General features: G+C 43.7%; 1 protein-coding gene and 1 long non-coding RNA gene across 3 annotated transcripts in view; one reads left to right on the top strand and one right to left on the bottom strand.

Annotated features, from left to right (window-relative positions):
* The window catches only part of ACVR1 (activin A receptor type 1), a 126,263-nt gene that overhangs the window by 83,048 nt on the left and 26,792 nt on the right, over positions 1-16,423 (bottom strand). The window lies entirely within an intron of this gene.
* Positions 11,255-12,731, top strand: LOC140624283 (uncharacterized). Its single transcript, XR_012023770.1, has 3 exons — positions 11,255-11,537; positions 11,643-11,706; positions 11,789-12,731. It is a non-coding gene; the product is annotated as an uncharacterized lncRNA (long non-coding RNA).

Here is a 16,423-nt window from a genome sequence, read left to right as displayed (position 1 = left end):
CAAATACTTGCTGACTGATGAACAGTGAGATTAATTTGAAGATGAAAATCAAGAATCCAGGTACCTCGGTCTACCAGAGACTGAGCAGCCTTGAACATTATACTTCTTCCAACTCTGTTCCATCATGCTGATGGGATTATTGCAGTCATCAATGTATGGTGGAGAAAACACTGAAGTGAGGAGCTAGACATCCCTATGCCACAGCTGTGTGGCACTGGCAAGTCACTTATCCTCTCTAGCATCCATTCTCCCTAATAATACATTGAGAATGGTGGCCCAAGTTGCTATGTTTCCCTCCAGCTCAAAAATTCTGTTTAGATATTTCTTTTACAATCGCTAGCAGGATTCCTCAAGAATTATGCCAAAGAGAAAGGCTATGTCTTTAATTAAAAATGGTTTTCCAGGGATCCCTGGGTGGCGCAGCGGTTTGGCGCCTGCCTTTGGCCCGGGGCGCGATCCTGGAGACCCGGGATCGAATCCCACATCGGGCTCCCGGTGCATGGAGCCTGCTTCTCCCTCTGCCTGTGTCTCTGCCTCATTCTCTCTCTCTCTCTGTGACTATCACAAATAAATAAAAAAAAAAAAAAAAAAAAAAAATGGTTTTCCAATCTACCCCTGTACTGAGATGGCACACAACCCACTCATTAAAAAAAAAAAAAGTAAAAATAACATTTTTCATTTAATTTAGCCAATTGGTTCTTAACTCATACACGTTTGCTTTTAATTTAATTTGCTTACCAATAATATGTTTGCCAACTGAAGGATAATTGAGTAAGAAAATGCACAAAAAGAAGTAGAACAGTAGGGGGGGTATCTATCAAGAAGTTTCTCAAGAGGCATGAGAATATTCCCTGTTCCCAGGACAAGGAATCAAGATAAACAAAACTAAAGTCATCAAGTCCTCTTCACCCACCACTCCAAACCTGCCAGTCTTCCTTTATGTCGTATCTCATGCAATCGAACCACCAATGAACCCTGATGACACAGTTGGAAACTGAGAGGTTCACCTTAAAAACCCCACCATTGCCTTTGTCTCAGCTCCGATGATCTCCAACCAGCAATATTTCCAACCGCTTCTTTGGTGATCTCCTCTGGGTACCTGCCAACAGTTCAATCAATACCACTGAGCTCTTTCCTCTGCTTAACCATCAATGGCTCTCCTAAGCATGAGCAGATTCTTGATTTCCATGACCTGGCCTGTGTCCTCTCCAACCTCATTCAGTCATCACCCTACAAGTACTCTGACCCTAACTGTGCCATATAGCACCCTGAAGACACCACAATCTTATTCACCTCCTGCCTTTACCCTTGTCCCCACGAAATGTCTTTTTTCCATCTGTCAAATCCCTATGGTTCAGGATCAGGTCACCAATCACCCCTGATAGAAGCCTTCCCTGAAGCCCCCATGCCTACACCCTGTCTGGAGTAAATGCACCATCTGTTGTTCCAAAACTTAATTTCCATGGCACTTAAAAAGTACATTTTTTTTTTAATTTCAATGCTTAGTGAGTCTGTGATTCCTTAAAGATAAGGAGCATTTTTTTTCATCTCTAAAACATCAAGGACAGTCTTATAAACAATAGGTCCTTAATAAATGTTGATGGATGAATGGGTGAACCCTGATAATGGATGCAAAGCATAAGATGGATTCTCCAAAGGAAAAACGAACAATAAAAATTGAGAAATAATTATGCTAATGGAAAAAAAGAGGTAGGCCTACCAGAATCCACTTTTAGTGTTGTCATGGCTTTTAATTCAAGGCAAAAAAAAAAAAAAAAAAAAACCCTCCTCAAATTCTAAATTATAGAAACTAAGAGAGAACTACAGTGTTTCTTATTTCATACAAAAAGATAATGGGACGATCCCTGGGTGGCTCAGTAGTGGTTTAACGCCTGCCTTCGGCCCAGGGTGTGATCCTGGAGTCCTGGGATCAAGTCCCATGTCAGGCTCCCTGCATGGAGCCTGCTTCTCCCTCTGCCTGTGTTGCTGCCTTTCTGTGTGTCTCTCATGAATAAATAAATAAAATCTTTAAAAAAAGAAAAAAAAAAAAAAGACAATGGGTAAGCTAAACATATACACCAAGCCATAGTTTCCCACTGACTTATGTACATACACAGGGAACTATTCCCTACTCCAACACTTTAGAACATCATATTTTCTAAATTATATATATAAAAAAGTAACTTGAAAATTGCAGTTGAATACTATGATAACACTGTAATACTATCAGAAACTGAGATGCGGTCAGTAAAATGTAAGAAGACGCTTCATCTTATAAGAAAAACATGCATTTTTTATCCCCGAAAATTCTTCCCAAGGTGGTCCCTTAGAGCCAAGCCCCTGTACAATTCCCAAAGCTAGCCTTTCACTCCCTGGCCTCCTTTCAGATGTCTCCAGTCAAGGAGCTGGGGGCCAGAGTTGGCAAAAGAGGAGTTCTTCTTACCATGACAGTGCTATCTTCTTAATGGTTATTCCACATCTCACTGCTCATTCCCTACCCCCTCAGCCCCAATCTTTTTATACCACAGAGCAGGAAGAAAAAAACATACATAAACTGCTATATAATGTAACTGAGCTTAATTTAATGACAGAAAGAAGGCAACAGAAAGGAGGAAATGGTCAAAGTTGAATATTAAAGAAAAGAGAAGGAAGATCCAAGGAATACTTGCCTATTAGTAGTACTCACTGGCTGGGCTTACTTTAAGTTTACGCATGAAATTGCTTAATGCATGAGTCATTTTAAATCAAGACTGTATTGATTCATTTAATATGTTCAAGCAAACCTGCAATGTAGAAGACCTAGAAGTCGGGAGATGCAGATGATTCTCCAATCCAAAGAATGGGTGTGGCATATATATTCTAGAAAAACCAAAGACATAATAAAGTATGTGTTTGGAAAAGAAAATTTTTTTTAAGATTTTTTTTTTCTTTATGAGAGAAAGAAAGAAAGAGAAAGTCTGAGTGAGAACATGAGCATGGGAGAGCAGAGGGAGAGGAAGAAGCAGGCTCCCCACTGAGCAGGACCCCTGGACCTGATGACCACACATAAAGGTAGATGCTGAACTGACTGAGCCACCCAGGTGCCCCTGGAAAAAATTTAAATCCTGTCGAGAAGGTGAGATAATTTATCAAAATTGAACACAGGTTTTAAAAAAAATAACAAGTTTAGAATGTACTATTCCAAAGGCTTCTGTGACACAGTCAACAAACACTGGTGCCCACTGGGGGGCTGGTCCAAGAGCTCAGCTTCTACCCTCACCCAGTGCACTGGATGACTGGGAGCCCGACCTTCAGCTTCTACCTCAATGATCTTAGCTGTAAAATCAGTCTTATATGCTGATGGTTTCTTTTTGGGGTGATGAAAATGGCCTAACATTGGATAGGTGACAGGTATACCACTCTGTGGATTTATTCAAAGCCACTGAATTGCACACCATGAAAGGGAGGGATGTTACAGTATATGAACTAACTCAACAAAACCATTTTGAAAAAAAAAAAAATTAGTCTGAAAACTCTTAGGACTTTTCTATAAAGCTTAAGAACCTGAGTAAGTGTATCCTGTGCTATTTACAATGTAGACATATTGTGTCTCCCAACTCATTTTTATGGACAGAGCTGAAGCTCTGGAATCCCACCGTTCAGTTTGGGAACTGAACCTAAGTCTGTCATTTCCTAGGCTCCGGAATCTTGAGCATGTTACTGTCTGAGTCGTAGTCCTCACCTACCTAACAGATGAGCAGACCAAATCTGCTCAAACTGATGCTAACTGGCAGAAAATTAAAACAGAAGGGGCTCTCAGAAAGGCCATGCCAGCTGTACAGAGAAAACTAAAGGGAAGACACAGAAGCAGAAAAGATATGGCAAGCGAAGAGTAGAGACTGAGGCCAGCCTACCTCGATTAAGGCAAATCCCTCTGGATTCCTCTTTTGGGTTCCAAGGATGCTTTGGGGTCAGACCGATATGGGGTAGGAGGGTAAGAGAGGTCTGCTCCCAGAAGCATGTGCTGCTATTATTATCAGACTACATTACGTATGACACCTAAATTTCTGGATCCCTTACCCAAGTAATTTTTATTTGAGGAACCACAAAACAGATTTTCTATACTTTTAATCACCTCAAGAGTCATTAAGCATTCAGTCCACTAATGGAATTATTTGGACTGCCATTAATTAGAACACATAGTTTTGCACCAGGATTCATTTTTTGTAGATTAATTCTATATAATAAAACATGCCTGAAGTTGATTGTGTTAGCAGCAGACTTTTCATCGCAAGCCTCAAGATTCCACACCTGTGATTTAATTTACATCAGCACAAGTTGAAACATCAGCTTTTCGATCATTTGTGATATCGCAACTCTTAAGAAACAACTTACCCGACAATGAATACAAACAATCTATATTTACCATCAATAACCCAAATTCCCAACTGGGCCAGAATTTGTAATGTGAAATTCATTCCTCATAGTGGTTTTAATAACACCATTCTCACTTAAAAGGGGCTCTATGTGATCAAGTAACTGACCCCTTCAACATATATACTGTGTATCTATTTGGGTACATGTGTATGTACACATGTGCGCGCGTGGGCGCGCACACACACACACACACACATTTTAAAACATACCAACATTATGCTGCACAGGTTTCTACCCTGGAAAAACAAGAGCTAAGGAGGACTAGCGACAGTCGTCAGCTCTGCCCTCACCCAGGCAGTAGAAGCTTCAGAGCAAACTAAATTGTCACACTCCAAGACCCCGGAGGGACCCACAGGGTCACAAAGTAGTCTCCCCGCCACGCACAGAAGCACTGAGTGGCGACTGCTGTCTGCAGGCGCCGCACAGTGAGCTGAATACCACGGCGTGGAGAATTCCTTCAGGAAGACGATGGGACCAGGAAAGCCCAACCCGGGATTCACAGGAAATAAAACACGAGCGACCGCCTGTTTACCATCCGCACTGTCAACAATTCTGAGAAAACTCGTGCTTGAGCTTCAGGTCACTAAACCCTCATCCATTTTATAAATATTTGTCTCCCTGATTTGGATTTTTTTTTACTTTTTTAGATCCCAGAGGGAAATGACAATGTCCTAGAAGTTTTAGGATGGCTTATTTTGTAAAATCGGCAGGAAGGAAAAGGCTGGCTTCTGCTAGCTCTAATTCTGAAAGCAATAAGTATTGAGGGAGGAAACTCCTAGGTAATCATTTTTTTAATAAAATTTTAGTTGTTTCATGAGCAGCGTTTTTGTTGGTTCTACCAGCATTGCGGTGCAGTCAGGTTTAAGACAACACGCTCTAGCATAAACTCGACAGAGTCTCCGAGAACTCACGACCAAAATTTAAACTGTTTAGCAAAACACTGAGATGTCCTTCCATCATTTTTCACTTCAGATGTAGGAAGAATAGATCAAATACATGTTTAGAAACTCTTTTAAATATAATTTTGTAGGAAGTTCTCTAGCTTGCACGCGCGCACACACACAAAATGCTTTCACTTCTACTTCAGAGTTATACTCAACTTCTAATGCCTTTGGCAAAGGCAAGATCCAATATGTAAGGTAATTAAGGGGAAAAAAAGGCAAATAAATATGAATATTCCACAGAAGTAGTATGCCAGGTTTGGAAAAAGCTTCCAAAACTTCTGTATATGAATATGTTCTCTTTCTAAAGGGAGAGAGTGGTTTGCAACTATAGGGTTTTTTGGTACATCAAACATCAAGAATGTAAGTATCTCACACCCACATGTGTCATTTCTCAAATACAGTATGATTTATGGATACATATTGTATGAACATACATTTAATCCAGATTTAAAATGCGACTGCAACCTTTAATGCAGGTCCTATTATGTTTCATAGGAAATGACCAGCACTCCATACCCTACCCCAGTCATACCTTCTTCTTCCCCTACTTGTAGCTAAAACTTAGAATTAAGACAAGGGGCCTACGTTAGAACCGAGGCCCGGCAATTCGCTATCTTATAGCCTTAGGGGCATTAATTTAGTGGGCCACATTTCCTCAAACTATAGAATTAAGATTAAAAAAAAAAAAAGTTGTGCCTGCCTCAGAGTTATTAGAAGGACTAGAAGAGTGAAAATATGTAAAGCACTGAGAACAGAACCTGACATACATGTACCATTAAAGAGTAAGCCACTATTGCTGATGCTGTTGTTACTACTACAACCATTATTTTAACTTTTGTGATACTCATTTCCTTCCTTTTCTTTTTTTTTTTTAAGATTTTATTTATTTATTCATTCATAGAGATGCAGAGAGAGAGAGAGTAGCAGAAACACAGGCAGAGGGAGAAGCAGGCTCCATGCAGAGAGCCCGACGTGGGACTCGATCCAGGGTCTCCAGGATCACACCCTGGGCCGCAGGCGGCGCTAAACCGCTGCGCCACCGAATCTGTCTCCTTCCTTTTCTTTTCTTTTTTTTTTTTTTTCTCTCCTTCTTTTTCTTAATAGTTCTTACCTTTTAACAACTAAAAACTATAGTTACTTTGGCTTGTCTTTGAATTCCCTTCTTTTCTCACTCTAGAAGACATAACAGAAGCCGTAGGGGAGTGTGGTGCTGAATCTGCTCTAAAGTATGTCAAAACTCCTTTACCTCAAATAAATAATAAACGACCTGTGATACTCACAATGGACTGCCATCTAGCTCTGCCCACGGCAGAACTGAAAATCAATGGTAAATGCAAAGATCCCTTAACCAGTAGGGCTTATTGACAGACTCAAGAAAAAACTTCACACTGATAACGACTTTGCAGATTCTATCCTTCAAGGGTTATCTAGGGAGGAGAAAACTGAACGCAAATCACCACCAACCAACCAGCCAATGACACCTTTAACTTAATATACAGTGCTAGGGATGTCTGGGTGGTTCAGCCGTTGAGCGTTCAGGGCATGATCCTGGGATCCCGGGATCGAGTCCCACATGGGCTCCCTGCATGGAGCCTGCTTCTCCCTCTGCCTGTGTCTCTGCCTCTCTCTCTCTCTCTCTCTGTCTCTCATGAATAAATAAATTAAAAATCTTAAATAAAATAAAAACAAATAAAAAATAATAATAAAAAGTGTTTATCAAAAACACTATGGAGCCATTTATACAATAATATCTAAAAATGAAAACCAAAGAGTTCACATCTGGAACTCACCCAAGTCCTTTTTTTTTTTTTTTTTTTTTAAGATTTCATGTATTTATTTGACAGAAAAAGAGCATGCCCCCCCGCTGAGCAGGGAGCCCAAGGCGGGGCTCGATTCCAAGACTCTGAGATCATGACCTGAGCCAAAAGTAGACACTTAATGGACTGAGCCATCCAGGCACCCCACTCAAGTCCTTCAAAGATATAAAATTAACATGGTTGTGGCCTGATATTTAGAAAAAGACAAGGTGGCACAATAGTGTAAATGTCCTATTTTAAGGGCCATTCAATCAATATTAATTGAATATTAATCATTGAGGAATCCTATTTCCTCAGAACAGTATCTCTAGTTTGCCATCTAAATAAAAATTATACTAGGAAAGGCCACATACCTTTTTTTAAAAAATGCCTATCATAGAAGTTTTACATAAAGGACACAGTTTGTCCATGAACCTCATTTTGCCATCCTTAGTCGCAAGAGAAAAGAGACCATGCTTGAGATGCTATGGCCACTGGCCCCTTGCCATGGCCTGGAAGTGGCCTGGGAGGGAGAAGTCTGTAGCCAGAATCCGTGAGACCACTATAATCCGCATGGAGCTTCCAAAAGGGAAGGAAACCAGATTGCACCTAAAATCAGATCTGCATCTCCTAACCCTGGCATGGTGCCTGACACAGGGCTTGCACACAAGGGAGTGGGACTGTCTCTCCTCTGCCACAGAGCCTTCCAGGTGCCCCCACGCCCCACCACCAGCATTCTGCTGGGTCTAGATACAGAGCTCCTCACGCTCAAATATCTGTTCTCTTCCCGTCACGTACCAGATATCAAAAAGTCAAAGTAACTTAGATTATAAACTTACAGGAAACAGACCATACTAGGGCACTGGATCACCTCTCTTTTGAATTCCCTGAACTGCTTTTCTACACCACTCAAATAGCATTTCTTTTCTTTCTCTTCTCTGGAGACGGTCAGAGCTCACCTTGTCTTGAGTCCTGAAACAGTAAGTTCCTAAAGTGAGGTCTCCTGCATACAGCCTTGCCTGCATGGCCTAGGGTCGGAGGAGAGGCTTTACTCAGAGAATGGGCTCAGAAGGCACAGAGAGCATGATTGGGACTAAACCAACCTTCGCCACTCTCCAAAACAAGGTACCTTGGGGGAAAACAATTTTTTTTTTTTTTTTGCTACTAATTTTGGACATGGAAATTCAAAGATGTTTGAATTTTTTGGGGGGGGGAGGACTACAGCATTACCTCAGTGACAAGTGACTATTCTCCTGCTTCCTAAGCAGGTCTATCAAACTTTAAGGCTAGTAACCCTTGGATACACTTTATATAAATTAACAATTTCTATTGTCAAAAACTCAAACTAAGCCAGACAAATAGGCTTGGAAACTACCAGCCAACTTCGTTCTGTGAGTAACCATTAAGTTTTAATCAGATGTGGTCCAATTTCTGGAACAGCGAGCATGAAGAAGGGATCATCAAGGAAAATGGGCAAAAGTGGAGGCAGGAGGAAAGGGAGGAGGATGAGGACCAGGAGGAGGAGGAGGAGGAGGAGGACAAGGAGCAGACGGGAGGAGGAAGGAGGAGAACAAAAGAACCGCCCCCCAAGCCAGTCATGTAAGGCAGACTCTTGACTGAATACTTCTGCCCCTCTCTGCAGCTGTTGTCTCCTGCAGTTGGCATGAAGCGCTGCCAGTCTGGGACCGGCTTCCAGTGAGGACAGCATTGTTTTATTGGCTACTTAGGCAGTGCACACACCATTAATGGAGTTTTTATCTCTCCATTTTCCTGTCAGTACAGAACCAGCCAGTCTGACTCTGTTATTATCATTAAGAAAGCTTTTTTTCTCCCCCCCTCCCCACACACATCTTTAATCCAAACAACATCTGGGAACTTCAGCCTCTATCATATAAAAGGGAAACAGATTTAGAGGTGGGGGTGGGGGGGTGAGACAGTTGCATCCACACTGAACAACAACCAAATTCCAACAGCCAAACTTCTCTGGAGCCACTCAGTATCTCCAAAGTGCTCTTCACTTCAAAAAGGCAAAGGTATTTCCCACCGCATTGTTTTAAACGCCCTCTGGACCTTTGCTACATGAAAATAATATCATTTTGACATGTAGCTTTTGTAAAAAAAAAAAAAAGGGGGGGGGGTGAGGGGGAGTTTATTGCTGCTTCCTTGGGGAGCAAGTTCCATTGTGAAACCAAAGTCAGGAATAATATTTAGGGAATGCCTGGGTGGCTCAGCGGTTGAACGGCTGCCTTCAGTCCAGGGCGTGATCCTGGAGGCCCAGGATCGAGTCCCACGTCGGGCTCCTGACGCATGGAGCCTGCTTCTCCTTCTGCCTGTGTCTCTGCCTCTCTTTCTCTCTGTGTCTCTCATGAGTAAATAAATAAAATCTTCAAAAAAAAAAAAAAAAAAGGAATAATATTTAAAAGAGGATTTTTAGAACACTGTATTTCTTTTTCAAAAATGAAAAAAAAAAAAGACCCTTCATGACACATACCAAGCAAGTACATCTCTAGTGTACAAACTAATAGGAAAAAACTGGCGCCATTAAACCCAGAAAATATGTCCCCTTGTAACAGACAGCTGTCTCCTCTGTAGTTTAAATGTGCTTTTTGCTTAGATCACTCCGTGAGTCATGGAATCAATACAGGAAAATGCACAGAGCCAGCCACACTGCAGATTCACGCGGCAGAGCAGGTTCAAGCCACAGGGCTCCGCTGTCCCGGTCCTGCCTCTGGCATCTGCACCGGTGGGGGTGCGGGGTCGGGGGCCAGGGGTTCACCCTACTCCATGCCTCAACATGCCTCAGGGGGTCCCCAATGCTGATCTTTTCATCCAATTCCTTCTACATAAGTAGAAACTAAAAGTTACAGACCTCAAAAACGCAGTTGTCAGGCAATCCCTCTTGCTCTGCGCCCCTGTCCTTTCCAAGTTTTCTAGAATGCACCAATAACAACTATACTTAGAAGGGATTTACTTCCCCAGAAATGCCCATCACCAAACAGAAGGCACAATCAGAACGTTTTGGAAAAGCCAAGATGTGAGAGTCAGCAAAGATTAATAGTTTATTTTTAATTTATCTTTTTGTTTCATTCAGCAAAAAAGAGGGGGAAATCACTGGCTGTCTGCGCCACAGGCTCCTGCTCACTGGAAGCTTTGCCTTAGAGCCCCTTGCAGTCTGTTGTTAATGACGGTCTCAGTAACCTGATCCTCCCACAGTGGGAGACTTGAGTAAGCACTGGCCTCTCTCTGCTCTCGCCTTTCCATTGTCCCACCCCGCAGGGCCAGCTGTTTCTGACAGCCAAATTGCTGCGTGCTAAGCAATGAATGCTGTCAGAGAAGGAATTTTCATTTCTATAATGCATAGGCCTCCGTGGACAAATTATACAGCTTATGGTGCTGGCTGCAGGATGCTGCTCCAGGCTTGAAGTCCTGCCAAAATGCAGCCTTTCCTCCCATCTCCCCAGCCCCTAGCTGACGAGACAGTCACTCAAAATGAATCTGAATGGCCAGAGAGAAACCGAACACGTGCTTTCAGGGACAAACAAAACATATGTCAAGAAGAGCTGTCCAGCTACGATCTTCGATTTAATGGCATACAGTGAAAGCTAATTGAGCTAATGTCACACTGTAGAGCCACCTAGCATGGCATCCATTAAGACCTCCTGTAATTTGACACCCTGCAGTGAGCATCCCTGGGGCATCAGCAAAATCACTGGCCCTCTGCTTCTAAGGGATGTCAGACTTACCTAGAAACCATACCAAGAACTTATGGCTTCCTGAAAACCAACGTCGTAACCATCAAGCAACAACCCAGGAGGTTCCGTAACAGTACTCTCTCATGGTAACAAAGGCTCCTCGTAGTGATGCACGGAATTCTTTTGGAGGAACTGTCTGCCTCCCCAACACCACCCCCACTTCCAGCAACAACCCCTTGACCTGGGTTGGAGCTACGCCCCTTTCTTTCCTGAGTGCTGGGGGTAGAGGGACTAGACCAATCGACACACTGCATTCCATTGGGGGATGTGACCTTGGCTGGTCCAGTCAGAGTGACTCCTGGAATTCTGCCGGAACTGCTAGAAGAGAAAGTCTGATTTTCTCATTATACTCGAACCTGAGAGAATATGCCACAGCCATTTTACTACCATGGATGGAGAATCTGACTAAGATTGGAGGCGGCAAAGAAAGAATTAGAGGGAAAATAACAGGGTCCCAGGGACACCTGCTTGAATCCTGGGTCAACCCAGATCTAAAACCTGCCCTACTCTAGGCTCCTGAGGATGGCAACCCTCGTATTCTCATCTTACTAAGGCCAGTCTGGGCTTTCTGTCACTTGCAAATGCAAATTAACAGATGAACCATCATTCCATCCTAAGAACACCCACCGGTTAGCACAAACACATATGTTATACCTTACCATGTAAGCAAGAAAAAGTTTTTGTATTTTTGGTTGTTTCCTGTGAGAACTTACTCTTTCACTTTTCCCTTCTAGTTCTTATACCCTAACGGGAGCCAAAATATGCAAAGCATCACCCTGATTTTGCCCCTTCGGCACAGTGAGTATAAATCTGCAACCTGAATTCAAGGAGAGTGGAGAAAACTAAATGCATGACCTGCACTTTCTTTTTGGTGTCTTAGATCTAAACATGACCTGGCCCATGTGGCACAGAGGAAGCGGAGCCTGGCTAGCAAGGGTCCACCAGCACTGTATCGACGATGCCATCTCAGAGAAAGGCCAGGAAATCATCGGAGCCCTGACCAGAGGATGGAGGGGGACACCTGCTCTTCCGTAGGGGTTCAGGTCAGCCAAAGCACAAGCACCTGCAGGCTGCAAGCCGCCAAGGCCATCACGCGCGCCACATCCTGCAGCCACCCGCTTTATCATTAACTACTGTCTGGCCAACAAGGGCAGGGTTCGGTTCAAGAACACCGGGAACTTTAAGGCAGGAGGCAGATCCAGAACCATGGTGGGCTCACAGCCACTCACTACAACTATAAATATCCTCCTGGCTGCCGGCCTGACAGCAACCACAATTCCTGCTCCCTTGTTGGTAATAGCACTGCAGGCCTTCTCCACCTCCATCCCCCCCCACCCCCCGCCAGAAATTCAGCACAACCAGCAGCAGCAAAAATTATGAAATGTGTGCATGAGCTTACTCAATCCCCAGGCAAGCCTTGTTTCCCCACCCTCCTCTCATCTGTACCTGACTCCTGGGCCCCAAAGATTAAAATGAGACTTTAAAGTTGAAACTCATATGATTAAGATCTCAGTTTGGCGCTTAGAAAATACTGTGGGAAAAGGGTCAAAATCACGAAAGATGGGAGAGAGGCAGGAAGGAACAAGATCAGCCCACTCTCATCCCCTTTGCATCATGATGATCATTAGGTTTGAATCCCAGGCCCCAAGAGTCATTCTTTTATTGGAAGATATGAAGGAGCAGGGTGCCCTGACTCTTCCCTCTCTGGTGCAGAACGCAGCACAGGAAGCCCACTAAAACTGCTTAGACAGGGAAATCATGTAAATGAATGACGCACTTGTCTTGCTGTTTCTCAAGGACAATAAAAAAAAAAAAATCCAAAATTCTCAAGACTGATTTAGGCTTGATGGTTGAAGATCCACCCAAAACCTAAATCAGAGCTCTCCCTTGTACTTTACGAGGGATCATTCTAGGGAAATATCTTCTGTTACAGCCCCCATGGAAGCACAGAAACCACAATGATCCAAATGCTGAGGAAGACCCTGGATAAGATCTTTTGTACCATTTCATCGTCCATACCTGGCACGACCCATAGAGCTGGCATCTCAACATGCCATGCCCCTAGGATGCATGGCTCTCTCTTCCAAACAACTTCTTGACCCGAAGGAAAGGCCAGTCCAGGAAAAAGCCAGCACAAAGTACGGAGGGTATTCTGAACCCTACACCAAGTTCACTGCCTTGCCCCATGCACTTGACCAATCTGTCCTGAGCGCCTACAAGCAGCCAGGGACTGTGTTCAACTCTGGACACATACGAGCAAATGTGACCAAGTTCCTACCCTCATGCAGTTTCCATTCAGGCAGAAAACTCCACATGGAAGGACCTTCACGCATCTAACCACATGTCTTCTGCTTAAGGACCTAAATCTGAGAGTTTCCCTCCATTAGAAGAACACATGCCCCTTTATATAAGGAATTCTTCATCTCATGAACCAAATAACTCTGGAAAAAGTCTTAGCCACTCACAAAAACAAAGTTCAGCATCAGATGATGGCCCAATTTACCCAATTTCTACCACTTTATGCCCCTTCCTTCTTTTTCTCCCTGAAATGATCTGATACACAGAGGGACTTATAAGGAAAATCATTTTAATCCAAAAATGTTGCCTCTCGGCAAGGGTCTGTTCCAAGGCTCATCTACTATGGTTTCTTTTTTCGCCCTGAAAATCAGTGAGGCAGTGTATGAACTGAAGCTTTCCTAGTACAAAAAACAACGTATTTAATCATATCTCTATTATATAAACCAAGTGATACAGAATAAAGCTCTCAGACTTTAACAGTCACAAGATTACTCCTAAAAATATGAATTTAACACTCATTGAACCATATTCTGTAGTCTACCCTCCCACTGACTTTGGAGGCAGAGGCCTTGGACTAAAGAAAAGTATAACTTTACAAAGCTAGCATGATACATGCCTCCATTCAGTAATAGTAAGCGTATTTTTATCCCTGCCATTTTTCTATCTTTCTACAAACAAACCAAATAAAGAACCTGGGCAAATAAAGAACCATACGGCCAGATTATAAGGACTGACATATTCAACACAGCATTACCCAACACACACTGGTCTGTGTCGTAAATCCTGCAAGTTAGGATCTTACTGCAGGGGACTTGGAAACATTGCTCGATACCACTAGAATCCCGGTTTTCCCCTGCAAGGTGAATAACAATAGCAGCCACAAGTTTTTGAACATTTCTCAGGGTACCCAGATAGTGCCAGATTTGCATGTACATTATCACTTGATCCCCCCAACATGGATAAAGACGCAACAGGAATTATGATCTCCATTTTACAGACGACAAAACTCAAGGAAGCTATAAGTAATGTCACAGCTGGAAAGTGACAGAATGAAATTCAGATCCACACTTGCCTGAAAGCATCAGGCATTCTTACCCATCCCATTAAAGTCTCTGCGTCATTGGGGGGGCACCTGGGTGGCTCAGTCGGTTAAGCAACAGACTCTTCATCTCTGGCCAGGTCACGATCTCAGGGTTGGGAGATGGAACCTGGTCAGGATCTGTGCTCCGTGTTTAGCGCAGAGTCTGCTTGTCGCTCTCCCTCTACACATCCATCCCCTTCCCACCCCCACTGTCCATGCATGCATGCACTCTCTGCCTCTGTTTCTCTTTCAAATAAATAAATAAAATCTGTTTTTTTTAATTTTTATTTATTTATGATAGTCACACACAGAGAGAGAGAAAGTGAGAGGCAGAGTCACAGGCAGAGGGAGAAGCAGGCTCCATGCACCGGGAGCCCGACATGGGATTCGATCCCGGGTCTCCAGGATCGCGCCCTGGGCCAAAGGCAGGCGCTAAACTGCTGCGCCACCCAGGGATCCCTAAAATCTGTTTTTTTTAAAAAGTCTCTGCATCACAGGGGAGGATCAGCAAGCACCTTAGGGAGCACCCTTGCCACAGACACTGCCACCACAAGCAATGGCTACATTTCACAGCCTCGAGCAGATATATCAGGATTCACAGATATAATAAAACTCCAAGTGAAGATATAACCACCTTGAAAACACCAAAAAAGGCTGAAAATCAGTCACCTTCAAATGCTTAGGACAAAAAAAAAATCAGCTTAAAGTTTAATAGGGTTGTACAGCCAGCATCCATTCAAAGTAAGACTGAGACTGAAGAAAAAAAGGTATTATCAGATAACCTTGAAATTACGCCCAATGAAGAAAATAGTGGGGAAGGCAGCTGTGTTTGTGGGGCAGGCCAAGGAGACCGAGCCTGTAGCCTGGATGACATGGCGAGGCTGGCCTTTGGGGGCAGCCAGGCGGAGTCGGTGCACTCCACTGTGCTCAGGGAGACCGAGGGGCGGCACCTCGGTCTGGAAAGAATCCACTGGAAAGGGTTCCGGTGAAGCCTAAGATTTCCAAGAGACCAGGTAAGACAAATTCCAGACAGTGATGGATCTGCCAGCCAAGTGGCCTCGGAGCTTCACCTGGCAGGGCTCCGAACGCACCATCCCCACCGGGCCTGCCCTGCCCCGCGGATTCCTCCGTTGTTTCAGAGCTGCCCCCCTCCCGACTACTCACTGGACATTTCTGAGATGCAAAAAGCTCCCCACACAACGTACCAGAAATTAATAAACCAAAAACACTGAGAAAGATGACTTGCTATATTTCAAAATAGCACCCTGACAATCACCATGCCAGGATGCTTACATGCTTCTGTTTTATTCAAAAAAAAAAAAAAGCAAAAAAAACTCCTCTTTATCATTTCTTAAGCTCCCTGCCAGGAGCTAAGGGTTGCTTGGCAAAAGAAACCTTCTTGCCTCCAAGGGCAGGAATTATCCATTAAAGCACAAAATAACAGGACAAAGATGGGGGGTTCCAAGTCTAAAGTTATGTCACTAATGTCAAGAGGTCAAGGAAATAAACCACAACTGCTGGCTGAGATATGTCATGGGTTGAATGGGGAGATACACCTCCCAAAAGGTGTATCCACATCCTAATTCCTAGAACTTGTGAATGTGACTTTATTTGGAAAAAGGGTCTTTGCAGATATCATTAAATTAAGCATCTTGAGATGAGAATGTCCTGGATTACTCAGGTGGGGCCTAACTCCAACAAGTGTCCTTCTAAGAGGCACAGAGAGTCATGGAGAGAAGGGAAGGCCATGTGCAGATGGAGCAGAGGCTGGAGATATGTAGCCACAAACTAAGAATCGCTTGGAGCACCAGAAAGCAGAGCAGGGAAGGATCCCCACATAGGGACATCAGAGAAGCATAGCCAGGCCCGACATCCTGATTTCAGACTTCTGGTCTCCTCAACTGTGTAGGAATAAAATTCTGGAGTTTGAAACCATCAAGACCGTGGCAATTTGTTCTGGAAGCCTAGGAAATGAACACAGAAGGTGAGGAAAATGCTGCTCAGGGAAGAGGCCTTGCAGGAATGGTACAGGACACCCTGGGCAGGAGGAGGAGGATGGCCCAGGGCACCATGGGCACTGCAAGCAGAGAGCCAGTGGTAGTGGAAGCACAATGAGGAAATGCATGCTGCTGCACT

This window comes from Canis lupus, chromosome 34 (assembly GCF_048164855.1).
Source record: "Canis lupus baileyi chromosome 34, mCanLup2.hap1, whole genome shotgun sequence".
Classification (NCBI taxonomy): domain Eukaryota; kingdom Metazoa; phylum Chordata; class Mammalia; order Carnivora; family Canidae; genus Canis; species Canis lupus.
Note: the sequence above shows the minus strand (reverse complement) of the source record. Positions and strands in the feature narration are given on the sequence as shown.